General features: G+C 33.7%; 1 long non-coding RNA gene across 1 annotated transcript in view; it reads right to left on the bottom strand.

Annotated features, from left to right (window-relative positions):
• Positions 1 to 11,145: 11,145 nt before the first annotated feature.
• Positions 11,146 to 20,769, bottom strand: part of LOC139485827 (uncharacterized) — a 971,519-nt gene continuing 961,895 nt past the window's right edge. The window contains exon 3 of the long non-coding RNA XR_011655408.1: positions 11,146 to 12,371. This is a non-coding gene — a long non-coding RNA (uncharacterized lncRNA). The remainder of the gene's footprint in view (positions 12,372 to 20,769) is intronic.

The following is a 20,769-nucleotide window of genomic DNA, read 5'->3' as shown; positions in this document are numbered from 1 at the left end:
TTCAAGAAATAATTCTTAAAAGGTAATTTTTACAAATAAATATTTTTTTTCTTCATGTATGTTAATGTATGATATGTACGAACTTTGATTTATTTTAATATAAAATACTCAATGGAGTAAGTTTGAGTAGTGTAACAGCCTTCCATTCAAAACAAAAACATTAGACCTGTGCTTTAAACCGGTTTCATTGTACCATGTGACTTAACATAACTCTTGCCATGTGTTTACTGGGCTTTCTGAAGATTAAGAAATAATTGATGCAAGCTATACTTTATTGTAGTTTTAACATGGGTAGGCATTATATTCTTGATTATGTCTACCCGAGCGACAGTGAGGTCTAAAATGACAGGAATATAATGCCTACCCATGTTAAAACTACTATAAAGGATTGCTTGCATCAATTATTTCGATTCTGATAAGAACAATTTAGGTAATATCTATGTCCGATGTATATATGTGTACAGCGTTCGTGTAAGCTCTTCCATGAACCTCCTGTTTTAGTTTGTAAAAAAACAAATGATTGGCAATGTGATTTTTCAGAGGGAGGAGTTTGAACAGACAGCAACGGCTGTCGTATCTAGGTAAAAAATGTCAATTTCCATTTGCAACACTTTACAGTCAAAATAAATGAATTACTAACACCATGTGCATCATTTAAGAGTTAGGAAGTGTTCTAAGTAAATGAAATATATTAAATGCATGCCAATTTGATAAAATTCATTATTCTGCAGTAGTCAATATACGCATGTGCAAACAAATTTTATTGGATTTCAGTAGAGCATAGGTTTATTCACAAAGCAAAAGAAGCACGTCATATTAGAATACAAAATCGTGCATACAGTAAGCTCAGTATTCACATGTCCAGAGTTATTTAAATGAGTCAATATCTACATGATATATATATATATACAAAATCAGGTAAATATTCCTCAGTTCCATTTTTTTTTTATAAAGGATCCTTGTTTATTCACTTATGTTGGTGTTGATGGGTTAAGTATATATAACACTTTTTCATTTTCAGTGAGATTAGCAAATGAATTATTAACATACATGAAGAAAAACAATATTTATTTGTAAAAAATGAACTTTTAAGAATTATTTTCTAAAGATTCGAAAACCAATATAAAACAAACGGAGCATTATGTAACGGTAAGTTTGTGAATCTTGTGCTAACCGTATATATTTGGATTAGAGCGGCTATCCTTAAAAGCCAGCCAGTCCACATGCACATGATTAGGAGGTTTTTAAACGACCTTGACTTCACATTAGGGTCTTGTACGGTCAATAAAATTTGTTAAATAATAAATATATAAACTTCAAAGGCTCTTTATTTTGGTCATCAGTTTTTTTGTTTTCAAATTTCGTTATATAGATTAATTCTGCGTCTTTATATTTATCAAAAGCTTTTAAATTTAATTGATATGTAATATATTAAAAATGTTCAAGAAAATATTTTAAACCAATATTAAATTAAGAATCAATAAACATTTTGAATTTCTAAATATATATATATGGAAACGATGCTTTTTCATTTCCCCAGCATTAGGTTGGCATTTTTTGTACGCAAGACATGTGAAGGAAGCCAACTTAGGAGCGCTGTGATTGAGTGTAAGTTACAATATTTTTTTTTTAAATTGTCTATGAACACATGGAACAACTGCAGTGTTTATATTTACAATATAAATTTTGAAACCTATTGAAATATTTTCTAGAGACTTATTTTACAAGACTTTCAAAATGTCATAAACGTGGTGTAAAATGACGGAGGGCATGGACAACATAAACTAGCTCCATTAGAAGTTGGTCATGATACTATTTGGCTTAAATCTTTAAAACAAAAAAAATAAAGTAATAACGCCACACATAACTGTTTTATCAAGGTTTTATTATACAAAATGGTAAATTCAGAAAACGTTAGTAGTGTCGCCTATGACAGAATAAGTAGTACCGTTTTCGCTATATGTGAACCGTATGGATATCATCTTTCCTAACTTTTATAGAATAACAGAGACAAAATGTGAAATCATCTTTTACCTAGATCATTTATAAGAAGTAATGGATTCGGAAAGACAACTTAATTTCGATTGACTATAATTACATGCTAAAAAATGTTGTTCTGACTGCACAACACTCTACACGTAAAGACACATTTGAATGCCCCTTAGCCAAGCAATTGCTTTACATTATATTCGGCTTAAATTCTTTATTCTATAAAAAGAAGTATTAACAAAATGACTGTTTTATACTTTACCGTGTGTTTATTTAGAAACGTTCCTTACTTCAAGAATACATCTCCGTATATAATAACTTAATAACTAAAAAATAAGTATAAAACAAGGAAATATTTTGTTTTCTTTTCCAACTTGCAAAAGTATATCAAAAACAATACTTTCTTTCAAATAACTAGAGCATACAGGTTTTAGTCAACCTAAATGTAATTGTGTTTCATTGTTACAATGTAGAAGTAAGTAGACAAACACACACGACAAAGAAGATAAAGTTTATCTTAAAAATCAGTAGAAAATACAGATGCAATCACAGAATCTCGCGCAATAATATGGCCGCCAAGCCTTGCGTTTTGAACTTGAAAATGAACTGTCACGAATGGAGAAATTTCGTATTACAGTCGTTTCATGTGTAGAATATATATATACATGTATGTAATAATATACACTGAACATTAAATTTTTATTTTTTCACCTTGTTCCTACGCTAAAATAACACAAATTTATGAACTACACGGATATTGATAGCTCTAAAATGGGTGAAAAATTTAGTTTGTTGCGTGTCAGGATTTAGGGTTCAATAGATTGTGTCCATAAATCAATTCTCTTTTCATAACCGTTCATTGTTCTTGAAGAGTTAATGATTTACTATTTTTCATAATGTATTTTGAAAATGCTCTTGTAAACTTTGTTTAACAATATTTTTACCTGTACCTGATTTTTCAAATTGTAGTGTACTGCATTGTATGATTAAAACCACGAATGTTTCATAAATTATGTTAAAATATGCAAGTTGTTATAGGTATATAAAACATGACCTGGTAATAAGAAATAAGGAAAACAAAGGGATGTCATATGATATAATGATCGATTACTATCCATTTTTGTCCTATACCAAGACAAAAGTCTTGTTACTTTATGCAATTACATTAAAATGTATTCGATATTTACAGATTATCGTTGGTCATCTTTACGAGATAGACTTTCTTGCTTGAGTCTGTACGGCGAAAGTGAGAAACGCTATTGAGTTTCGATGACCAATGATAATCTGTGTATCGCTATTTTACCTATGACGACGTTGTTAATTTCATTGGCAACGGTAATATAAATGTGCCCTTAGTTTCTAGCGAAATTTTTTCACATCACTCTACTAATACTGTGCTGAGAAATTAAATTATCAGGCAGTAAGATCAAAGGAAAATTTTGTAAAATAGCGATGATGATTACAAAGGTTTATATCTAAATTAGTGAGTTCTATTTTACTTTTTGATCAAGCCGTTAGACGTTGTTATTCCTAGCCACATACAATGTCAGAATATATAATCCAACTAAAATGTGATCGGTCAAATTGGATACCATTTCAATCGTGTGTGTTTTCTAAAACGGCAGAGAGTATACATTTTAAGATTTTTCTTATTGTAGAAATCTCCGAAGGATGTCAGGATTGAACAACAAAGACAGACCTTATGTCTTTGTTATATTTGAAGAATCCTAACAATCCACGTTGATTTATAGAAGAAAAAAACAGTAAAATATGATTTATCTATAACTTGAATAACATCTTATATCTTTTATTAAAATCAGAGTGATTTGATAACATATATTTTAACGTATACAAATAATCAACTTAAATTGGTTACTTTTGTATCAATTTTCAAGTCTCATGTTAACAAATGTACTATCTCTGGTTGTGTGTCATGTGACAAAAGGAATCTCAAAATATTTGGATCGATCAATAAGGTCACAAGCATATACAGTTCATTCAAGGGAAATTGTATAGTGACGGAGACCGTGTATATTTACGCCAAACATTTTTCATTTTAAGCTGAACAAATAGGTTTTGAAAATACCCTACAAATTTTAAAATTAATTGGTTTGATAAATGTAACAAACATCTGTTGAAGTCACTTCTGAAAAATCATTTTCGTTATGAGAATTGAAATTTGTAATTTTCATGACATTACATTATTTAATTTCACGAGGATATTATTAAAAGTAATGATAAGTTTGTCTTAAAATGATTTCATCTTATCAACAGTTTGAATTAATTAAAACATTTGAATTTGATTGTTTTAGAAAAGAAACAAATTTCAATCTCCTTCTTAAGGACAAAATATTGAAATTGCTAACCTTAAGCATTTTTCAATTTGCCATAAAATATTGAAAAATGAAAAATGCTAAAACGTGGAGCATTTTTCAATTTGCCTTCAAAAATCAAAAAATGAAAAATCCTCCAACGTAGAGCATTTTTCAATTTGCCTTTAAAAATTGAAAAATGAAAAATGCTCCAATGTGGAGCATTTTTCAATTTGCTTTGAAATATTGAAAAATGAAAAATGTTGAATTTTCATCTTTAATTTTTTTTTCTCAAAAATGAAAATGGTTTTTTTTTGTGTTGAGGATTTTTCAATTTGTTTAATCAAAGTTTTGTTTTTATGCTTTAAATATAATACACATATGTGTATGTGTGAACCCGTGTATATACATTTTTTTTACCTTACCCAGAAAAGATAGGAGAACAACAACGCAGCAGCAAAATTTTGTGATGTGGCGCAGGATTATTATGCAAAAAATTATTGTTATTTCCCTTGCTTAAAACCCTTAACTTTATATTTCCCTATTTTGTTATTCACATTCAGGTTAACTACATATTCTCGTTATATCTGTTAAATCAAATGGATATTGGTTTGTTTAATTCATTGATAGAGATATTTATTTTTACTCCAAAGTTTAGTATTTGCAACGTTGCAAAACATTTGTAAACTTCTTTAAAAAGTTAATATAAATTTAAGATAACATCTGAGCAATACGGACACGCATCGATCAAGGCATATATAACCCTGCTCGTAACAACACGGTTCGGTTATTGCCATTAAAGGATTTAGCATAGACGAAAGCAATCACAATATGCCCTATAAAACCATCAACGACAGAATAGCTTCACCAAAGCTGAGAGCTATTCATCAAAAAATAGTAAATGAAAAAGATTGTAACATAAGATTTCGTACTTTCATGCAATTGCTACGGATTTGGTGACACCCTCGTTGACAACCTAGAAAATATGTAAAGATAAAAACACCTAGGAAAGCTGTTCTGTTCCCAGTCTCTCTGTATAAGGTTGATTAATATGCCATTTTCCTTCTAAATACAGCTCATTTTGGAAGTCATTGAATGCTCCCTTTCTTAACTAGATAAAATGAATTAAATAATTTGTTCACTGGTTTTTTTTGGGGGGGTTAGTATTACTTAGCTACTTTAACATTTGGCATCCGTCGTCTCTGTTTACAACTAGAACAAGCTGTGGTTTACATCTCCGAATCTCAATCAGAATTACTAATGCTAAATGTAGGTCCCGCGAGGTTGATGTTGAATTTTACAGCGATTTTTCTGTTTTTAACTGAAATACATTATTTTGGGAAAACTAATCAGAAATGAAGCAGACATTTGAGTCAGTGCTCGGTGGAATTAGATACGACTGTCTTTAGGAGACAAGTTTTGAAAATGTAGGTGTATAATTGTTCCTGTGGTCTGTTATTTTTATAGTATGGTTTATTTGGTACATTTTGTGTCAATGTATAGTCAAAATATGTTTAATGTTGTCAAAACTGATATTGCTGATTACTTAAAGTTTGTTCATTTTGAGACAGATTTTCTTTTATTTTGAATGAATGTGCGATGGCATTTTAGCTAAAAATTAACTTCAAATGTGAAGCTAGTTTACATTTCTCTAGATATAAGAAGATGTGGTATGAGTGCCAATGAGACAGTTTGCCTTCTAAGTCACAATTTTTAAAATAAAAACCATTATAGGTCAAAGTACGGTCTTCAACACAGAGTCATGGTTCACATAAAACAATAAGCTATAAATTGTTCCCAAAATGACTAGTGTAAAACGATTCAAGCGGGAAAAACAACGATATAATCTATATACAGAACGAGAAACACTTATGAATCACACCAACTAACGACAACAAGGAACATTATAGAAGATAAAAAAAACCTGTTAAATAGACTTAGGAAGAAGGGATATAGTACGATTCTGTTGTGGTTGTCAGATTATTAAAGTTTGCATATTTTGGTTTTAATATTGTTTCACTTATAGGGTCTTTACATCGGGATTAAACATATTTTTTAAAAACCAGTTGTTGGCATGACACGGGTTATGTTCTTCTCTTAAATATTTTATAATTTGTATAATACTGAACCCCTAACGGGAGTTTCCTGATATTCCTAAAATGAAGACGTAATCTTAAAATAAGTTTAATTAAGGTCTGGAGCTGACATGTCAGTGACTTCTAGTAGTCTGTTGTTATTTATGTGTTATTATCATTTTGTTTATTTTCTTTTGTTACCTCTTCTGACATCGTACTCGGACTTCTTTTGAACAGAATTTTACTGGGTGTATGGTTATGCGTTTACTTTTCTACATTGGTCAGAGGTATCAGCGGAGGGTTGAAATCTCATAAACATGTTTAACCCCACTTATTTTGTGCCTGTTCCAAGTCAGGAGGTTCTGGCCTCTGTTAGTCTTGTATTATTTTTAAATTAGGTTTTTAGTTTTTAATTTGTTTAGTATGGCGTCCATTATCACTGAACTAGTACATGTATATATATATTTGTTTAGGGGCAAGCTGAAGGACGCCTCTGGGTGCGGCAGTTTCTCGCTGCATTAAAGACCTATTGGTGACCTTCAGCAATCTGCTGTTGTCTGTTCTATATATATGGTCGGGTTATTATCTCTTTGACACATTCCCCATTTCCATTCTCAATTGGATTGTCTATTTAAAAAAATAGAAGATACAAAATTATTATGTCTGAAGCTGTCAGTGAGAATCATAAAACCCTTGACATAAAATTATCCATATTTTGAGTCAGAGATGGGAGATCTTCCTATGATGCCCGCCCGTCCTGCCCCTAAAAAAAAGTAAACAACACTAAAATCTTATTCTGACATTACAGATGGGATTTCATTTCATTCACGTGAATGAGGTTGGAGTGACTCGGTGTGCGCCTTTTCCTAAATTCATCTTTTTTGTTTGTTCTCCAGATCCCACCTTTGGTGTCCCCTTGATTTCATTGCCCACAATTTAATAATCCTATATCCGACCATCCCTTTTTGTAACCTCAATAGCACCCCCTCTCTATATCCCACTTCTGGGGCTACTTGCAAAATTCATTTTGATCAAGATGGATTGTATGCTCAGAATTATCAGCCTGATATGGATCAGGATAAAAGTTTCGTGATCCCTGTAAAAAAAAAAAAAACAGTTTTGACTTTCTGTTTACATAACGAATATAAAAGGGGGAGCGGACGAGCTACAAAAAATATAATAGTATCAACAAAGAGGCAATTTCGATAAATGTTCAAATTATTTAAAATTTCTCAAATTACGAAAAAAGTGCACACGCTGAAATGTCTCGTTTTCTTTACTAATCATTGATATTATGTTGATCCAAAATCCTGGACTTAAAAACATGAAATCCCGGGGTCCTGAATGAAAAAAAAGAATCCCGGGTCCCGAAAGGGTTAATCCCGAAATCACAAGCTTAAAACCACCCGATCCTGACGTCCTGAAAAAGGTCCTGCCCACCCTCTATGTTGATAGTCCTAAATATAAAGCTTTACTACAACTATCACATAAACTTAACACGGTCAAAGAAAATTAGGACAAGGTCATATAAACAAAACAAGAAATACATGTACACCTTACAATAAATCACTAAGTATAAATGACCCATGCTAATAGTTTCTAAGAAACAGACTTAACCGAGAAAACTAAACACATGAACCACGAAACTAAGGTCAAGGATCTGAACCATGGCAGGCAGAAGTGTACAACTTACAATTCCATACAGCAAGTAAAGTTAACCTATTTCTTATAGTTTAAGAAAATCAGAACAAAACTAAAAAACTGAATACTGTGCAATGAACAGTGAAAATGAGGTCAAGGCCAAATAAAACCTGCCAGACTGACATGCACATCATTAAATATTTCCATATACCAAACAAAGATTACATATTGCATATAGTGTTAGAAAAAAAGACCAAATATCAAAAACTTAACGTTGGTCAAGGTTTGATAAGCACAACCATGCTTGACACATCTATATCATTTCCTCTATTGTTCAATAAAATATCGTCATTTGATCTCGATGGATCAGCATCGCGTTGTGACTCAGGTTGGATTGGTTGATCTGACATGCATATATGTCTACTGGATCAGAATTCGTATCAGAGGCTCCTCTGATTCTACCTCTATCTCTACCATCACGCCCACTAGTTCTGGTATATTTTGGTGGTATGTCTGTGTTGTTTGCGAGAATTCTACGTATTTTAAATGACAATTAGAAGAATTAAAGGAAACAGTATTTATAAACAGTATGTATATGCAATATGATGTTGATGATAATGACGAGAGCGTAGTCAGATTACGTTTTGAAAGTGGAAAGGACTTAGACCGGCCGATGTAAGAGCGGTCTATAATCGCAGAAAAGGTGTGTTAAGATCGTGTTGCAATCGAATAAATCGTGCATGTATTGTCGTTATGAAAACGTGATTAGCGTAATAAATCGTGCATGTATTGTCGTTATGAAAACGTGATTAGCGTAATAAATCGTGATTATCGTATTGAAGACTCGGAATGGCGTGATGAGAACGTGACCCGTAGCGGGATCGTAGTAGCATCGTGAAAACAATGAAAATCCAAACTTTCATCCTGCTCGTACCGGGACCTCACCTTTTCACGGCCGACACTCGGCTAACCGAGAGATAGTCGGTTAATCTATATTGAGTATGCGGCTATATCGGCGGTTGGTCTGTTAATCGGGTTGGTTATACGTCTGTTAAGAGTAAAACGCACAATTTTAATATTAAAATCTATTAAATATACAGATTTTAGGTACATTATAAGAATCAAATCAAAAAAAGAAAAGTGTCTGACAAAATGATATATATCATAGAACATTTTCCAACTGTAAAAACATTTCATAGTCTGCGCAGTTTTCGGTAAAACTAAAAGGCGTCGCGCAAGTATGTAGTATTTATGCTTATACGCATAGCAATTTTGTAATGAAAGGCGAAAAAAAAACAATTTTAGATATCATTTAAAGGACACAAAATCGTACTTAGGTTCTAAAATATAAATTGAAATTAGTAAATATTTCATAATTGTAATATAACGTCAGTAATACCACGTTTTAGTGAACATTATGGGAATAAAGTCTGTTAATGGGTTGGACAATTGAAATTGTGTCAGTTAAGAGTTATTTAGCCACGACAATAGTTGTGCTACCTTTATATTTTCCCTTTGAAAAAGTTAAGAATGAGATGCTCTTGAGTAAAAAAAAAAATGACAATACGCTGCAACAGTATCCTTCTAGTAAGAACATTTTTATTTTGACTTCCGTTGCATTTTATTAAGGAGTGTGTCACTTCAATATATGGATATGGATTGCCTGCTGGAATATGCATGAATCTATTATTAACGTTTTCTTCAGCCTTAATTTTTGTGTCTGTTCAAAGTAGCACGGTCTCAAATCCGTCCGAAAGTGTCTTTCTAATACAACACAGGGTACATATAACGTGTTGTCGTTCTAATATGCACATGATATTTGTCACTGGACGTTAAACTCTAAATCGTCAACATCATCCGATTGGTTCTTTTCTTCTATTACTGAATCATCTGTTGTTTACGAAGTAAATGGAAAGGAGCGAATGCAGCTACATTTGGTTATCTTAAGTTTTAATTCATTTTATTCCGTTTAGTTCCTTTCTACATAAGTGCAGAGGAGAACTGCAGTTGTCCGCATGTAAACTTTTAGCATTTATTACCAATATGAGTACATAGCAATCCGTTACTGTTTCAACACCCAGGGGAGTTTCACGTCTTTATTCTCAAACAGTTTTTTTCTATCTTTTTTTATTAATGCATCACTTCCTACTGTCCTTATCTATTATTCTATATATTCTGTGTTTCCATCCAGATTCTCGTGTATACAATGAGGGTCCGGATTGGGGGTGTTGTTTATTTCTATATTCTTTAAATTGTCTGTTACTTTTCTGTACATTTTATTTTATCTTACTCATTATTATTTCTTTATTCTTTATATATTCGAGCATCCCAATATATTTTACTTACTGATGTTTAGTTACATTACGACGTTTATCTCTGATTTATATACTAGTACTGGTTAATACCAATTTAGATACAAATTAGTGTCATTCATGACAACCTAAACAGAATCCACATGATATATGCGACCATTCTTGGATGAAATCAATATGTATAGATTATAACATGCCCTTTTCTATATTAGCCCTGGTATCATCCCGAGACTCCCATATCGGCCTCGAGGCTTTAGCCGAGGGCCGATATGGGTCGAGGGATGATACCAGGGCAAATATGGAAAAACATGTTATAATCTTTAAGCTATTTATCACATATTTAAGTGTTGCAGAAAAGAGGGGAAAAAAGTTCAATTATAACAATTTAATGAAACATAACAGGTAAATCTTAAAAATGTATCCGTATCCGTAACAAATATGTGATAAGATATAAATAACACATAGCTGAGAGGGTGATAGAGCAGATTGGGTCCCGAGAAAACGTTGTCAACCGCGGCGAAGCCAAGGTTGACAATGATTTTTCGAGGGATACCGATCTGCTCTATCACCCTCTCAGCTATGTGATATTTGATTTATTATAATGAATGTCCTATCATCATTTTCTTTAACAGATGAGTTTTATTATAAAGTATTTTCTATGTAGTCACGTACTTGACAGCGTAACGGGTATTTGAAAAATCATCAGAAGTGAAGTAAATAGACAATAGTAGTGCATTGACTTGACATATAAACGATTCAAGGATTAGGCCCGAAACGGGAAAAAAGCTCTGCTATCAAGAAAAAAAATATTTTCAATTGTTGTTATTTTGTTATTGTTATTTATGTTATTTAAATTTTGGGTAAATACCCCTTTCAAAAGGCCTCATATCTGGCTGAGAAATATACATCACAATGAACATGATGAAATGTACATCACCAGTTGAAACCCATCGATGGTGAACGAATGCGTTTAATATCAACAATAAGCATAACACACAATGATTTATAGGTTTTAAAGTAAAAATATTAACAAGTGAAATACGTTTTTCCAACAATTGTAAATGAAATAAGTTTGAGTCGTTCCACGCTTCGTTGTATAGTAAATTAGAACTTTAAGCATTGTCTATAAAATAACTTGATGTAGATTCAATTCATTGTCGTTTAAACTGCCGATTTTTGATTGGTCTAGCCGAGAGGGTGACATTCCAAAAAATTGTCACCCGCTCAGCTAGTGATAGAGTAAATTAACACCTTCGTATTAGGCAATCAAAATATGGTATTTTAACATGATGTATAATAATACTTTAATATTACACTTTTTTATATCAGTTTTCAATATTCATGGCCTAAATTCATTGTTCATGTTAGTGTTTCCGTATATATTATGTTTCATTGCTCATGTGTTGTTTCCGTATATTTTAGCCACTCGTCTTGAGCCTACCCATTTGATCCGATAACACCCCATACAGCAATAAAATTATACTTTTATTGCCATTTATAACTCTTAACAGACCAATTAACAGACCGGGTTTTATACATCCGACCCATTAACAGACCAGGTTTTAAATAAAGATTGATTTATGTCACCAAAATACAGATTTTTGTGTAGATTTTTCACACAATGATATCAATTTGGTTGACAAACATAATGCCTGTCTTTGTTCGATGTTCAAAATATCGCATGCAAGTAAATTCAACCAACGTGTCTTTTTGTGTACATTTTGTGTGTGTAAAATGTGTATAAATTTATTGATGAGTAACACGCCTTTTCATTTTATAGATCGTACATCGAAGCTAGAAAAATAATAATTACACCACTGGATTCGGTACATTGAATTGTTTTGTTAGACATGAATAATTTTTATGATAAACATATATTTAAAAAGTTATACAATGAAACATGCAGAATTTCCAATGATTTCCTCGATAACACCTGATTAACAGACTTTAGCCAACCCGATTAACAGACCCACCGCCGATATAGCCACATACTCAATATAGATTAACCGACCAATCTCTCGGTTAGCCGAGTGTCGGCCGTGCTTTTAGATTGCGGTGAGCGTGGTGCAATAGTGGTCTAGTGTTACTTGGGCATAAAACATGCTCCTTGTTTCTCTACCTTTCCTACTGATCAAAATAAGCAACTGGTTCTTGTTTTGAATTGTTGATACCGTACGTTTCCTGCTTTCATCGTGTCAGAATGCATTTTTTAATAATCGTGAAATATATATCACTTATTGTTCAGTAATTTCAACTGTTAACGTAATCAATAAACATAATCAATACCGAAGAAACTGTGCTATCTTATTTTTTCTTAGTTTCCCAGGTAGCAAGTACAAAAAACATCACCAATTGGTACATGTACATTTATAAAAATTCATATATGTATAGCATGTATGGCACATGAAAATAAATAACGCTGCGCTCTCCATGTATTCATTTACTCAATTCGTGAATGGAATGCTCTGAAACTAAACTGACGAATACTAGTGATAAACTTTGTTTTATTCATAATTTCACTCAAAAAAAAGATGTGGTATGATTGCGAGAGAAACAATTTTTTCCACCAGACATTAAATGATGATGAAGTGAACAAGTATAATTCATAGTACAGTCTTCAACATTGATGAAAACCGTTACCGCACAACAATCTATAAGAGAATCCAAAAAGAAAAATTTAAAAACAATTCAATTCATTCGAGAAAAATTAGTTTTACGACGCATATATAGGACTCTTAGTGATTAAACTCGTTTTATGTGCACAACCATCCCCTTAACATTGAACAGTGATAAAAAGCATATTATAAAAACAGTTGAATCGTTTCACAAATGATATCAGATATGTTCCTAACGTCGTAACTACAATCCCCTTCCCTTTCATGAATGTGACCTACCGAATTAGACTATTTACCGGATTTGTTATCACATTGGCAACACGACGGTAGCCACATGTGAAGTAGGATCTGCTTACCCTTTCGAAGCACCTGAGATCAACCCTAGTTTTTGGTGGGGTTCGTGTTGTTTATTCTTTAGTTTTCTATGTTGTGCCATGTGTACTATTGTTTGTTTGTTTTCTTCATATTTAGCCATGGCGTTGTCAGTTTATTTTAGATTTATGAGTTTTACTGTCCCTTTGGTATCTTTCGTCCCTCTTTTGAAAAGACTTTTCAAATAAATAAATAAAAAGCTCCGCTGTAAGCGCATGGTACTCCTCTTGTCTTTATGCTTTAAGGGCATACGATACAGTAGAGATCCCTCGTTGATTTTTTCTTAAAATTTTGATAGAAGGTCAATTTCAATGTGTACTTTTTAAATATGCAAAGAAAAAAGTACCTTCATGACCTACTTTTAGAGATAATTTGGTTCGAAATTTGCATATTTGGAAGAAAATCCCTGAAATTTAATAAATTATGACTTTTAAAGAAAGTAACAATACTTTTGAACGAAAAGTCATAACTTAACCGGGTTTTTGTAAAATATTCCCTTGATCCATGACATCAACATACTGAAACAAGTTTAAGGTTAAACCAAATCATCATGTTCCGGATTTAGATTGCTATATCTGAAATAAAAAATTGACCATACTTTTGCGTCTTTTCGGAAGTGCAGAAAAAATTTGATCGTTGTTTTTTTCCTGAAATTTTGGTGGAGTGTTCTTGAAACAGTACTTGATTGATTGCAAAAGAAAACAATTGGGGTCCATGTGCCTGTTTTTTTCAATAAAAGCCATACATCTTTATTTTTTACGACGTCTGTCAGTATGGCGCTAAATTACGTTAAATTAAGTTTTAATCGCAACAACGCCGTGTAATCATTCCCGCCGTACACGAGTTCGCTGTCAAGTTTATGCAGGTGTTTTTCAAAGCGTTGATACTTAATATAAATGAAGGATTCTAGCAGATTGCTTTGTCAGATGTATATCTGCTAGAAGTATAAAGGTGCATCTCCGTCCGACATTAGTTCTAAATTGCTTGATGTACTGTAGGATGATAGACAACATTATTGACATGACAAAATGTGAACCAACTATAAATTAAGTGAGGCGATTATACCATATAACCGTCAACAATGACAAAACCGATACCGTATCGTCAACTTTAAAAGGTCCCGACGTACTTTGATTTTATTTTTTTTTACACTCAAAAGATAATTGTCTTTCAAATTTAAATTATGAGCAGTACTTCTTGTTTTCTAATAAGAGCTGTTTTGTGCAATTTAACTCATGCCATTATTGCATCAATCGACCGAAAATGAAGTTGTAATATAATATTTCATAGGAAGTACTGCAGCCGGTATAAGAGAATGATATTGAACGATGTCTTTATCAATAGATACAATGTAAGTTACATAACATTTTTTTACGGCGTATACGTATGAATATTTGCATACTTGTTTGTCTAGAAGAAGAGCTATATTGAAAACACTTTGTTCGTCTGTCTGATCGTCTAACTATACGACGAGTTTTAACGTGTGTACACTTTCTGATCTGTCTGTCTGCAGTTAGTGTACATTTGCCGATACTTCAATTTTTATCTCTCAAAACATTGAAGTAAAAAATGTACAATAGGGACATGCTTATACAAATAAGAAGACAAATGACTAAACGACTATAGGACATCGGACGGCCTTCAACAAAGAGTAAAAAACCCATACCGCATAGTAAGCTATGAAAGGCACCTACATGACAAATGCAAAAAAAACTCAAACTTACGGTCTGATTTAAGTACAAAACAATGAACAAAATACAAATATGATGAACAATAGCAAAAGACACCGTTAAAAACAAGCCCTTTTAACAGCATGTGAACGGGCGTTTTTTTGTTTTGGTCTATTACATCCAGTTTCATATACAAAAAGAATACATGTACAACCAATTAAACAAACTAACGTGTGACAATGCTGCATCTATTGGTAATATTTTGCTTAAATTCAAACCAAAAACGACACCAATAGATTTTTTGAAATCTTTTTAACGGATTTTTATTGACAGTTTTTCTTCATACACATACAATATTATATGTTTTTAAAATATCAATTAAAATCGGCTTTTTTATGTACCAATTTTAAGTCCAGAATAGGATGAGACACTCTCTTTACTTATTATTCTGTTTACGAATAGAGGTGTTATACGACCTTGTCCACCAATGAGGGTCTCGCACATGCAGTCGGTTTTGTTATTTCATTGATAGTTTGTTAAATTTGGCCTTACAATGACAATTTTCCGTAAAATTTGGAGGCTGCCAAATGCTTAACAAGAAAAGAATTCAAGATAGTATTATTTACTTCGAATTCATTATCAATAAATGAAAATAACTGTTCTCGTCATGAAAAATATTGCACAGCTGTAGTAATGACTTTTGTGTATGGATTTCAACACCAGACTAGATTCGGCTACCATACGCGCCATAGATTTTGTTAAATTTTTCTCATTAATTACGGGTTCATACGTTTTCTCATTTCTTTAAGTTTCATTAAAATAACATTTGGATGTCATAAATGTGCAAAAAATATTTGCCGCTGTACGTTTAGCAGCTACCAATACTCATAATTAGCTATTGCAGGTCGTTTTGTTCCGAATTTTGTTTTTCAGCATGTTACAGTTTAAGCAACGAATAGTAAGATAGATCCCAATTCCTTGAAATATTTCTTTCTCTACACTGAGCAGATTCCGCTGGGCCTTGCAGCGTTTTGCAGTTATTCAGTGCCAGACTTAAAAGCTCCACAATTCTTGTTCCGTCTTTCCATGTTATACTGTCAGTACACTCTTTTGTGTCTATCACCATTTCTTCAATTTCGTCATGCAAAATTTCCTTGACCGTTTCCGACATTTTGTCAGAAGAAAAAATCCCCAAAACTGTACAACATCAAATCAGAAATTATATAAAAATCAAAAGGGTACTTAGTTTAATTATTAGATATATTAACTAGTCACCATAGTCTAATCATTAAATGCTGAAAGCATTTGTGATTTATTATCCGAAAAACTGGAAAAAAGCCTCATTTTTTTATGAATAAAAACTCTATAACTCCAAAAATGTAAATGTTTCATAAGAGTTGGTAAAAGCGTGTTTGAGTTATTGTCCAAAAAACTGGAAAAAATCCCCTTTTTTCAATATAAAAATTCATAACTAAAAAAAAGTAAAATCTGAAATTTAAAAAAAAATTGAAAGGTAGCTTAAGTCAACAGATTTAAACAGTTCACTAAACTGTCATAAAATTTTGTTTAAGCGTTTATGAGTGATTGTCCGAAAACTGGAAAATCCCCCCTTTTTAAAGCATAAAAATTCATGACACGGAAACGTAAAATCTGAAATTTATAAAAATCAGAGCATACGTCAATTGATTTAAACAATTCACCAAAGTCTCATTAAGTTGATGGAAGCATTTTAGAATTAGTCTCCGAAAACTGGAAAACTCCCCCCTTTTTAAGGAAAAAAAAATTCATAACATGGAAACGAAAAATTTGAATTTTATAAAAATCGAAAGGGAGCTTACGTCAATAGATATAAACAATTCGATAAAGTTCCATAAAAGTTGGTGGAAGCGTTTTTTATTAATTGTCCGAAGTGTGAACGACGGACGGGCAACGGTATACCATAATATGTCCCGTTTTAGACGGGCCTATACAAACAAAGAAACAAGTTATAAAAAATGCTAAACATATAGTACAGATACAAGCGTGCTCGATGTTTGTGATAGAAGGAGAGGGGTGTAAAATTGCTGCGAGTTTTGTTTATCCAAAATCGATTTTACATATGTCCGTTTTTTACAATCAATATTTCACAAATTAAGTTAAGAATAAGAAATCAGTGAAAAAACTATGTAAATTAAGTATTTTTTTATTATCCTACATTGAACTTTTGATGTTGTCAGTAGTATAGTATGAGGAGTATGAGCCCTAAACCTTGGACACGGGACGCGCGCTGCGCGCATGCGCTGACGCTATATTTGGGCCTTAGCGTGGACACCGTAGGTGACTCTGAAATCTAAGGGTATGACTCACAGACCGACACCATATTTGGGCCTTCGCGCGGACGCGAGCGCTTTAGTTGGACCTGAGCGCGGACGCGAACACTATATTTGGGCCTTCACGCGGACATCGGGACACCCACTCCATATTTGGACCTGAAATCGGGACGCAAGACGTTATAGTTAGACCTGCGCGCGTACACTAACGCTATATTTGGGCCTCAGCACGGACACCAGAGTTGGACTCGACATGGGGATGCATAATTAAGGATATGACTCACACGAACGTCGTATGTGGGTGCAGAGGCTATAGTTGGGCTTAGGCGCGGGCGCTTTACCTAAATATTGGACCAAGCTACCCTCCAAGGTGGACGTGACGTCACACTTTAGAAAGTGGTGTTCGGATAAATCTCTCTCACACTTCCAGATACCAGTTCTGGTTCAGGACTTGAGACCTGCTACATATACATGTAGGTGGTTTAAGATTTTTTTTTCTTTTTTTTTTTTTTTTTTTTTTTTTTTAACCAAATAGGGCTACGAGTTTGCTGTCATTTTTAATCAAGTCAGTGGATGAAAAGGTGCTGATAATGTCCTTCATCTCCAGTCCCCGACATCTCAATTTGACGTAATAAATGCAATACAGGCCACAGGTATCTGAATCATCGGGTTGAACTTGATTGCCAACCACACAGTATTCCGGTCCATTCACGATGAGTACATTTCTAAAATAGCGTTGGTACGTTTCCGGGTATCGTCCTAAGGAGTCGAAAAATTCAGGTGGCCCCGATGCGGGAAAATGAAAAGCCACCCAATGACTCCCCTTTTGGTCACAGTTGTCCGTATTGACTACAAATGTTCTAGGTCTGTCGCTCACATAGCTAGGCAAGTCTTCTGCACAGCACACGGTCACGGGTAATCCGCTCAAAGTATCCTCTACATCTTTCACGGTCATCGGAAGAACAATGCTGTTTTCTTCCCACACCCTTGCTGACTATGGGTTTCCAATCCGCGAAGGTGAGCAAACACTACTCCACAATCCCGACAGGCGATGAGATCTTCTCGTCTCTCAGCATCGTCTGGCGATAGATCTGTTGTCTCGTCGGCCATGTCTTCGTCTGATGAGACCGAACTTTCGTCTTCGGAGAGACGAGTGTCCTCCTTCTTTTCATCATGTGTCTCTCCTTGGCCGATCTGCAAGACCTCTGTGCGCAATCTGGAGGCTTCCGGGGTTCTAGCTTTTAGGTCAACCAGAAGGTACCCGAAAGGTGTGCTCGTTGCCTCTTCGAATTTCCGGAGAAAGAAGTCCCCTCGAGAAGGATACATCTGTCGGCCAAGCGTCATGATGGGTTGACGATCAATGGGGTTATTAAAGAGAACGAGATAATGACAGTTCCGTCTCTGGGTGGGGTCTTTGCCAAAGTATAAGTTCTGATTCAAAACGACGACCGATAAATTTCTATGGTGACTCCCTTCCGTAAACAAATCATTTATTCTGGAGTCTTTGGCCGAGGTCGACATGAGATCATCTAATAGGATCGAAAAAATCGTCCCTTTCGAGATCAAAAGGAATTCCACGAATGAATTCAACGCGTGGAAGCACTGTTCGTTGTATTTCCTCGTAAAGAGGTTGCCACCTTTTATACAACCAAACAATTCTTTCTGGACTGGGACTATAACAGTCTTTTTATGTGTTGAAGCACATCTTTCATAAAATGAGTTTTTCCGCAGGAGGTGGGACCGGACACGATCATGGTAAAAGGGTGTCTAAACACGAAAGCCTCCTGCTGCTGCTGCTGCTGCTGCTGGGGAACATCTTGCTGGTATAGTGACTCATCGGAAGAATGCTTACTTCTCATATGTCTTTGAAGATCGTGCGGCCACACATATACTTTACGGCAAATATTGCAATTAAACATATTCGTAATGTCCTTATTATGAATGTGTAGTTTCCTCTTAAAGATTCTTCCTGCGAAAATGTAGCAAGAGAAATACGTGGTCATCTTTTAGACGACATATTTGCAAATGATCGTCTCTCAACACAAATTCGATGTGATACAATTCATTCCTGGTGACCGGAAAATAGATTGGTTTCTCAAACGTCACGTCCGTGATATCTTCATTCAATAACCGTATCGACTGGAGAATAGGGAGAGCCGTTTCCCTCACGTACGATTGGTGCACGAAATTGGAACAGAAATACATACGTCTCGTTGAGGCTTCTAATTCCGGTATGAACGACACTTCCAATAATGCACATTCCCGCGATCCATCTAACGTATAGCGTTTGGGCAGCCGCACTTTGAAATTGCCACCTACATTGTTTGCAAACGTTGAAAGCGAGTCTTCGCTATTAATAAATAAACAAAACTGGTCCATAATATTCATTTCAGTTGAACCTTTAGTCTCTCTCTTATAGCTTTATTCAACCCAACCCCGTAGTTAAGAAATAAACGTAAAAAGTACTTGGTTGTTGAACGTCCAGTGGCAAATAGTTCATGCAATTTAACAATAATTACAATAGGTATAGGTCTTGTGATAAAGCGAGGGAAATTTGGACCGGAAAATGAGGAAACATTGGATAGAGACAAACGTTTGGTTAACAGGCTAAATCGTGTTGTGATTAGTACAGTAGACGAATTTAGCTTCTATACGATCGAAAATTTTATAAATACAACTTTTATGGTTTCTGTACTCGTCCTGACCTATCTCTCTTCCTTAATATTTTGTTATCTTCAACACAGTTTTATGTAGAGGAATATATAGACATAGAAATTGTTTGATTGGACCGTATGCTAAGAGCCCCCCCCCCCCCCCCCCCCCCCCCCCCCAACTACAGAGCCAGTATCGTCTCATTTTAACCAGTTCAAACCGGTTCTGGTTTCTCTGCACAGACATAATTCCTTCACGTGCACAACAACTAAAAGGATAAGTAGAGAGAAATCTTACATCATAGGCCTACTATTCATATTTGTTTGTATTCTTTTTTTTTTCTTTTTTTTTTTATTTAAGCAGCCCTTAGTTCTTTATTCCTTATAGTTTAGCAGCCGATTTTTTTCTCTATTCCATACAGATTAGCAGACAACATTTATTTTTATATATTTTTTTAATCTTTCTTTATTCTTTCTTTATTTATTTGTTTGTCCATTATTCTCTATTTTTTTTTTATTTATATTCTTTATTTATTCATGCCCATTATTATAAACTCCATTAAAACCTAGTATATAAATATACATTATCCGTGTATTTTTGAAGATAAAAATCAATGACGGCCGTTGACTTTTCAAATATATAGATAAGATATAAATGAGAAACAATTTTGAATGACCAGATGTGGATTTTAGTTAATCATTTGGGGTGAAATTTTAATCCTATGATATTAATTATAAGTGGTTCAAATGATTTGGAAAGCGATACTACCGAATAGTTACGGTTTATATAGATAAGTAATCTAAAAACTAAAAATAATTATTT

This window comes from Mytilus edulis, chromosome 1 (assembly GCF_963676685.1).
Source record: "Mytilus edulis chromosome 1, xbMytEdul2.2, whole genome shotgun sequence".
NCBI classification, from domain to species: Eukaryota; Metazoa; Mollusca; class Bivalvia; order Mytilida; family Mytilidae; genus Mytilus; species Mytilus edulis.
This window is presented reverse-complemented; position numbering and strand designations above follow the sequence as displayed.